The sequence below is a fragment of the Ammospiza caudacuta genome, chromosome 29, assembly GCF_027887145.1.
Source record: "Ammospiza caudacuta isolate bAmmCau1 chromosome 29, bAmmCau1.pri, whole genome shotgun sequence".
NCBI classification, from domain to species: Eukaryota; Metazoa; Chordata; class Aves; order Passeriformes; family Passerellidae; genus Ammospiza; species Ammospiza caudacuta.
Window position 1 is genome coordinate 6,089,924 of NC_080621.1, and position 8,856 is coordinate 6,098,779.

Below are 8,856 nucleotides of genomic sequence, written 5' to 3' on the forward strand. Positions count from 1 at the left end.
AGAGCCACCACAGTGTCCTGGGAAAGGGCGAGTGGTTCTACCTGGCTCTGGGGTCATTCTTGGCCGCTGGATCCATCGGCTCCAGCAGGACTTGGGTGAATTTTGGGATGGGCCAGGTGGACCAGTTGTCCCCGGCCATCCTGAGAGCTCACCAGGGCTCAGTTGTGTTCGCTGACTCCGGTTCCAATACTGAAGGAACCACTGGTGCCGGCAGCGCCCCAGGGAAGCCTCACAGCAGAGCTGGCACAAGGCATTGCCATGGCAGAAGGGCAGGGAAATTGTCTTGGCCATGAGCAGCAGAATGGCGAGAAAGCCGCTGGTGCAGGAGTTGCCCACCCTAGCAGGTTAAAGGCAGGTTTGGGTTGCATTCCTGCTGTCCTGGCAGTGAAATTCTGAGCAGACGGTATTACCGCGCCTGAGTGGGCACAGCTGGTGAGAAAGAGACGGTGAATCTTGTTTCTTGAATCAGAAGGCTTGATTTATCAATATATGATATAATACATTATAGTTATACTAAAAGAATATAGAGAGAGGTGTTGCAGAGCAGCTAGGCTAGCTAGGAAAAGATAGAAAAGGATCCACAACAAAGCTGTGGCCAAGGACTCAGTCCCCTGGCTTGCACTGGTGATTGGCCCTTAATTATAAACATAAAACATGAACCAATCACCAATCAAAATAGGTGCCCCTGTTGCATTCCCCAGCAGCTGATAATAATTGTTTACCTTGTCTTCGGAGGCCTCTGGCCTCCCGAAGACACAGAAATCCGAAAGAAAGGATTTCTGTGGAGAAATGTCTGTGACAAGACGGCACAGAGGTGTCTTCTCCACGGGACTCACAGGTGACACCGAGATGCTGTGGGGGAGCTGAGCCCTGCCTGAGGGCAGACTCTGCCCAGCAGGAGCCCCGGGCTGACACCGCGCTGGAGTCCACAGCTGGCTAAGGGGTGCTGTGTGCCATGAGTGGGGAACAGCTTCCCCTGAAACAGGGAGAGCTGAACCTTGGAGCCACCTGCTCCACAGCTGGAATGGTGTCAGCGTCAGGGAGCAGACTAAAGAGGAGAGGGAGGCCTTCAGTGTGAGATTCTGAGGAAGATTTATTTGTGAAAGGGAACAGGCACCAAAGAGCCCCAATCGCCAGTGTGCTCAGGATTTTATACAGCACTAGAACTGTGGGTGGGCATGATCGCTGAGCCAATAGGGAATCAGGGAGGGAGGAGCAAAAGGAGGGGAATACATCTCAGGGACCAATGGGGATAAGGGGGTGGAGAGGGCAGGTCACATGGGCCAATGGGGCGTCATCCATGAGGGGAATTCCCGGGGGGCGGAACCTGCAGGGAAGGGGTTTACAGGAGACTGACAGGGAAGGATCCAGAGCAGGGGCAGAGTTTACAGGGATGGATAGGGAAGGCACTGGAATACAGGGTGGGGATTATAATGATTGAAGGGTAAAAAGGGAGGGATATAACCTGGGAATAATCTAGCTTGTGGAAAGACAGCATACAGGGGGTGAACTGGAACAGACCATCCAAAAACCTATGAAATAAAAGGGCACTGCAACAGCGCCCAATAAAAAGGGATGCAGGACACATTCTATGGTGCAAAAAGAAAGGATCAATCCTGTGCTATTTTTATACGGTCTTTTTATAGGCCTTTTTGTAGGGTTTTTTAAGAACATCCCCTGTCTATCCCCAGTTGGTCAGCAACAAGTTGTTACCCTGTATTGATTGGTCACTCAAACCCCTGGGGTGTATGTGCAGGAAAAGTTGTTTGTGAGAGATAGTCTTCATTTTTCTATCTAAGAGGGAAAAAACAGTTTATACGGGTGGCTGGTGTTTATCACAGTCTTACAGCTCTTTTTCAGGAAAAGTAGGTTGTTTTCCACAGTCCTAGAGCTCTGTCTCAGGAAAAACAAGTTGTTTTTCACTGCTCCACAACTCTGTTCTCACAAAGAGTTGTCATCTTTCTCATGGCTTCTGCCTCTTGCTGGGATTTATTAAAAGGCCTTCAAAGGATTCACCTTGAGCAGGTCAAGAGCCCAGCCGAGGCTACCCTCAAAATGGATGACTGGTCAGGAGTTTCCACACTTTCATAAGGTTTGGTCCGTTTAAATATTGGGCTTAGTTATCCAATTGCAGCCTCAGGTTATGCAGTCCCATCCTCCCAGTTTGCTCTCCTCAATTCGCTGTTGTTTGCACTTTTTGTGCCTGAAGCTGCAATCGTGTCCAGTTCTGGGACTGGAAAAGGATTGTTTTGTCTTACTACACTGTGAAGAGAACTTGCTAACACTGTGTATGAAGTCCAGAGTTACAGACTAATGCAGTAGAGAATCAGGAAATATGAGAGCTAAAACTCAAGGCATCAGCCTGTTCCATGTTCCCTTGGTTCCGTGGGGATCCACAGCATCACAATGGCCACTTGTTCCCACGAGGTTCCCTGATGTCACCGTGGTGTCCTTGGACCCACCTGGTCACAACTAACCCATGGTTCCATGAGGTTCCCCAGTGTCACCATAGTCACTATCAGAGGATGGATGAGATCAATGTCCTGAGACACTGTGGGATGAGCTGTCAATCAGTCACACAGTGGGGACAGTGCTAACCCAGCCCTGATTGCCTGAGTGATCAGAAATCCCACCTGGGGGGAGGCCCACAAAGGCCCAGAGGCTTAAAAACACAGAGCACAAGGTCAGCCCCTGGTATGGACTCTGCCCTCTCCTGGGGTTTGTGTTTCACCCACACTGGAACCCTAGGAGCTGTTAGTCATATATGTATCTTTCTATAGAGCTTCTGTCTTTCTGTCTCTCTCTCTTTCTTCTCCTTCTAATGCTCTTTATATGGAACATTTTTGGGTACCTCAACAGCTTACGTGTTCAATGATTTCTACGTCAAATGAACTAAGTTAAAGAAGTTACTGCTATGATAAGTATTTTCTTTGTAATTGGATGTTGCATGAAATCCTCTTCCAAAGTTTCTTGGTTTTTTGCACTTTGCCTGTAAAATTTTGTGTAATTCCTGACCTCTTGCAGATATCTGGCTGGTGTTTTTCCTGTGCACCAAACTCGAGTAAAGGTGGTAGATGAATTGGTGAGTTGGCACGCAAGCCCTGAATGGAGCTCCGAGTGCGTAGGGGATCGGGGCAGTGTGAGTCGCGCACAATCGCTGCAGTGGGGGGAAACGGGTCCCTAGCGGGGTTTAGGGTGCCCCGAGTACAGCAGCAGCACTGAGTAGAGCCAAGAGGGCCCCAGTGCCCAGGGTGAGACGGCGGTGCTGGGGGTTCAGGGTGCCGTGTTCCCCTTGTTCTGCAGGGACTGTGCAAATGAGAAAAAGCAAATGAGATAAGATTTGTTTTCCTTTTTCTCTGAGGTGTCTCAGCTTCTCAGGAGAAAAATCCTGGGCAAAGGGATTTTTTCAGAGAATGTGAACGCCCCAGTGTTAGAGATGAGTAATGAGATGTTTGGCTCTCCCAATTAAAGGGTGAACATGATAAGTATGTTAAGAGAAGTTGTACAGATGTATAGTTATGTTACTGCAATGTTTCCCCCCCCGCCAAGCATTGTTATCCCGGGATGATCTTGGTAGTCCGGGCATTTGGGGAGGGGCAAATTGTTCCTAAGGGGTTTAGCACCACCTGTCCTCCAATCCAGTTCCAAGAAAGCAGTCTACACCAATGGACAGTGACCAAGAGTCAACAGACAGCCTTTGGGAGGAGCTAGGGCTGCCTGTTAAAACAGCAAGGATATAAAAGGGAGAGCAGCCATTGTGTGGATGAGCCAGCCATGTGGTTACCAGCCGCGAAGTGGGGGAGGCTCCCAGCACCATAATTTTTTCCTTATTTAGTCCTTTTGTTGTAAGTTTTATTAAGTTTTTAATAGACCTTTCAAAATATTGAGAAGTAAACAGTGATTTCTCACAGGGAGAAAAAGTTGTAAAAGAAAGTTTCTTTGAAATTATTCCTTTTTCTTTTAAACCCAGGCCATTCCTACCATGCTGACAGTGAACCACCGCCTTTCTCACCACTTGGACACCCACCCCCCCACTCAACCCACTCCCTCTGGACTCTGCACAACTCCCAACACACCATTTGTCTGGGGGAAGGCACAGACTGTGTAAAAGCAGCAAAGCCCAGACCTGGCCTGACTTCCCTGGACCACTGGAAAGGAGGAAATCCAGATCCATGGACACACATGGACACAGAGCAAAGCTTTGCTCAAAGGGTTTATTGATTCTTCAGGGGAAATAGCCCAGGGCTCAAAGAGTTCAGGGGTTCAGGGGTTTCCTCCAGTGATGATCATCTCCTCATGCCACTGGAGAGGAAAAAGGACACTGGTCCTTCCAACCCTAAAAGACCAACCCCAGAAGGTGACCTCTGGAGCCCCTCTGGGCTTTGTCCCCAGCCCTGTCCCTGCAGGCACGGCTCACCTAGGCATCCAGAGAGGCAGCCAGGCGCTTCTGCCGCAGGAGAGCCCGCAGCTCTTCAGCCACAGGGGGCTGGGGACAAAGGCAGCGTTAGAGACACACTGGGGGCACTGGGCTGCACTGGGAGGCAGGGGAGAGCAGGGGGGCCTTGGGGAAGGGGCTGTGGCAGCAATGGGGTGCAGGAGCTGCTGTGCTGCTGCCCAGAAGCACTGGGCTCTGGGCCAAGAGGCACGGCTGGGGCAGGGGCTGAGTCCTGGCTCATCCAGGGGGTCCTGGGGTGACAGGGATGGAATGCAGCAGGGCCCTGGGCAAAGGCTTCACTGGGGAGGAGCCCTAGGGCAGGGCATTGTCTGGGCTATCAGGAGGGGTGCACTGGGCTGTGCTGGGACAGACTGGGATGGCCTGGGCTGTGGTGGCCATGCAATGGGAGGGTCTGGCACCGGCAGAACTTGTGGTACCTACCAGAGGCGTCTCCAGGACCGCGACATTGTCTAAATCCAACTGCAGAGAGACCAGGAGACCTCACTGGTCACTGGGATGTCCCCAGTGCCAGCAAAGGATGGAGGGACACCACTGCCCCCCAGTTCCCTGAGGGGATGCCCTGCAATGCCAGCAGCCCACTCACCTCCCGCAGATCATCTTGGGTTCCTTCCAGGAGTGCCTGGAAAGGAGAACAAAGGCTGGGTCCGGACTGGACCTTGTGGGGCTGGAGTGACACACAGGTGCAGGGAGCAGGGCACAGGCAGAGGGATGGGAATTCAGGGCTTCCAAGGAGATCTGTTTGAGGTGGGGGGAGACCCAGAGACACTGATCTGGGGTCAATTGAGGGCCCAGGGGACAGGGCTGGGGGTGTGGAAGGAGCAGGGTGTGAGGTACAGGGGAGGAGAAAGGAATTGAGGTGTAGGGACATGGGAGTGCAAGGGAGGGGCTTGGTGGGGACAGAAGAATGAGGACAGGTGGGGACAAAACCAACGAGACTGGGAGATGGTGTGGGAGTGGGGGTGAGTCAGGGAATTGTACAGGGGGACCCCTCTTCAGTGGCCAGGAAGAAAGACAAAGGATTGAGGGGGGGCATGGAAGGAAAGGTCTCAGGAATGGTCAGTGGGAGGGCAGCTGGGGACCCTGAATGGGACACAGAGGAGGGACCAAAAGGGTGGGATGGGAGGCCAGAAAAGGCAGGATGTGGGGACAGTGTTTGGCCGGTGCCTCACCTTGGCCTGTGCCGGAGGGCACAGCAGGATGGAGAAGAGCAGGGCCACGCTGATCACAGCCACCTTCATCTTCCTCTGGCTCTGGGCAGCGCTGCCTGAGGCTGCAGCAGGTGAGGAGCACCTTTATCCCTGCTGGGACTCCTCCCTGCACCCTCCCTGCCAGCCCCCAGGCCAAAGCCCGGCTTGGCACAGCCCCCAGCCCTGGCCACAAGCCCAGCCCTGGCACAGAGCCCATCCCACCCCACCTGTGGCACGGATCCAGCCCCCTTGCCCGGCATCCCTCCAGCTTCCTGCACGGGGCAGCTGCCCCTGGAAGGGCCCGGGCACCTGTGGGGCTAAGGGGGGCAGCCAGGGAGCCAAAGGCACCTGGGGACCCTGTGGGGAGAACCCCCAGTCCAACACAATCCATCCTCCAACAGCCCCCAGGGCCAGATCCCCCATCTCCTGCTGCCCCTCCCCTCCCAGAGCTTTCCCTGTGGGACACCCCAGAGCGGAGCCCGGCCCCAAACCCAACATGTGGGAGAACAAGGGGAACAAGGGACATGTGATCAGGTGGCTGATTGGCATCTCTGGCACTGCAGACACTAGGGAGCACTGGGCAATGCTGATCACCTGCAGACAAGGCTGAGGGCTGGGGAATGGCTCAGGAGTGACAATTCCCACATCCACACCACCTGAGATCCCTTTCCCCACAGATGCCAAACCTGACCAAGCTCCATGCCCAGAGCACTGTCCAGAGGGGAATATGCCCTGCCCTGCCCCTCATCCTGTCACACCTGCAGCCACAGAGCCCTCCCAGAGCACCTGGGTCATGGCCCTGGCTCTGGGCCCAGGCCAGCACTGGCCCTGAGCAGGATGTGCCCATCCCAGGGACATGGGGAAGTGGGCACCTGTCCCCAGGCAGCCACTCGGAGCTAATTGGGGTAACAGAGGTGCCCTGTGAGGAGGAGGGGTGTTGGTGCCCTGCCAGCATCTCTGACAAGCCCTGTTTACCCAAGCCCTGAGGCACCAGGAGGACGTTCTGACATCTTGGGCTTTCCAGAAGGAAAATCCACAGTGAAGTGGTTCCTGAGAGCTGTCCAAAGCTGTGATTCCTGTTTGACATTCCAGGGCATTAGTGAAGGATTCTGCACATCTCTTTCCCCAGGCACAATGTGGATCCATCAGAGAAGTGTTATGACTCAGGTGGAAAAACATTTCAGGCCACTGCCCTGACTGTTTGCTCTGGAACTCACCCAAGGAGGCGCAGGGCCCAAGGGGGAAGATTTTCCTTGCGGGTTTTGCTGCTTTGTGCCCTTGGAGGAGAGATCAGAGTGTCCTCCTAGGGGATTCTTGACCAGATGGACAAGAGCTGTGACACCTTGGAGAGAAATTGAGGCTAAGTTCACCTTTGAGAGAAACTGAGAAAGTGTCTGCAGGACCCTAAATAGTGAATGAATGGATGAAAGAGATTCTCACTGTCCTGACCCACTATCCAGCAAAACCACAGCCAAGGGAAGAGGCCTGGTGGAATCAGGGGGGAAGCAGACCTTGTTGAGCCTGGCGCACACTGGGCAGTGTGGGGTGATCCCCTGCTGGTGTCCCAGCTGTCAGTGCAATACCACTGCTCTGGTGGACTGGATCCTTAAGAAACAAAAGAAGTGATCAAGCTCAGGGGAGGAGGGGATTTGGTCACACTTCTCTTCTCTGGGAGTTTCTTTCCGAGGGGGGACATTCCATGAGAATTGGGATGCGGTAAAGGACAGGGCTGAGGGCAGCTGCTCCCTCTCTCTCTGGGCTTCGGAGGAGGACGCTGGGAGCTGCTGCTTGGGAAAAGGAATTGGTTGCTGCGGGTGGCCAGAGCAGCTTCCCCAGGCAGGTGCTGTCAGGTGCCTGCAGCACCGAAAGCGTCTCCACTTGGGGCTGCCTTGACAACTCCCCCAGCCCAGCAGACCCTGAGCCCGGATGGTGCAATCAAAGCTTCACCAGAGGGACGAGAGGACTCCTCACATAGCAGATCCAGCCGGGTTTATTAAGGGAAAATCTAAGGGTCCAGTGAAGTGAGGGTGAAGAGGGAAACAGGAACAAACAGGAACACAACATGTGTCAAAGGGAACCAGAGGCGAAGAGCCAGGAGCAGGGCTGGGGCCAGGGTATATTACTGGAGGAAGGCAGGAGGGATCAGGGTACAAATTATCCAGTGGGGAAGGGAGCCAGGGGTGGAGTTAAGGTGGGGTGACACGGGACGCACCAATGGGGGGGGCAGAGTGGGAGGGGTCTCTAAGGGATAGCCAATGGAGGAACGGGGAGTACAGAACTTTCTGGAACTGGGGGACGAACAGCAGTCGATTGACAACAGCACATTAACATTAACAAGCAAAGAACCATGGGGAATTGTGGCAGTCTCTCACCTTAACTTAAACAGTTGTGTCCTCCCATGGCATTCTAGGTTCCTCTTCTCCATGGCTGTCTCCAACATCTCCCTCTTTTTTATTTATTAAATAAACATTTCCCAGTGTTTTGTCAATTGTTTTCTTAAAACACATCAGTGCTGCTGAAATGATAACAGCTATAAGAAGGACCCACAATAAACTTTTAAGAATGGGGGCCACCCCCACAGGAACACTCCTCTGCATGAGCTTTTTGTCCATCATGTCCACAACTTTTTTCAGTAAGAAGAGACTTCATTTGCTCTTGCATTGGTTTGATGTTGGCCTGGATCAATGTGCTTTTCGATGGCAGGTTAAAACAACAAAGCCCTTTGAAATCTTCACAACCATGGCCATGGGAGAGCAGCAGGAAGGCGATGGCTGCTCTGTTCTGAAGGGTGGCATGTCTGGTGGTTTCCTCGTCCGCTAGAAGGTCTGATAAGGCAGCGGACGTAGCATTGGTCTGCTTACTAAGCCAGCACTCCAGGTGAAAAAGCTCACCGAGGGCCTTCACAGCTACAACCCATGGTAGAAAGATGGAAACAATGATGGTGGCAGCAGCTGTTAAGGTATTTTGGGGTGTCCTGGGAGTGGCCATCTGGTCCTCAAGTGAATCAGTTATCGACTGTTCGAGCACTGATAGAAACATGAATGTTCAAGTTAGTTGTCGCTGTAATTTTCTTCATTTTGTCCCTATGGAAGGGAGGGCGAGGGATTGGCAATTGGGGTGGGTGGAGACAATTGCCTTGGCTTGGTCTCTGGAAATCTTAAATTGACGTACTAAAGCTGGAGCATTCTTATGGGAGAATGCATGGCTTAGACA

At 53.0% G+C, this 8,856-nt stretch overlaps 1 long non-coding RNA gene across 1 annotated transcript; it reads right to left on the minus strand.

Annotated features, from left to right (window-relative positions):
* Positions 1-4,200: 4,200 nt before the first annotated feature.
* Positions 4,201-5,715, minus strand: LOC131569281 (uncharacterized). The gene is made up of 5 exons (XR_009275780.1): positions 5,626-5,715; positions 5,040-5,075; positions 4,877-4,915; positions 4,418-4,486; positions 4,201-4,302 (listed from the first exon to the last, which is right to left on the minus strand). It is a non-coding gene; the product is annotated as an uncharacterized LOC131569281 (long non-coding RNA).
* Positions 5,716-8,856: the final 3,141 nt, after the last annotated feature.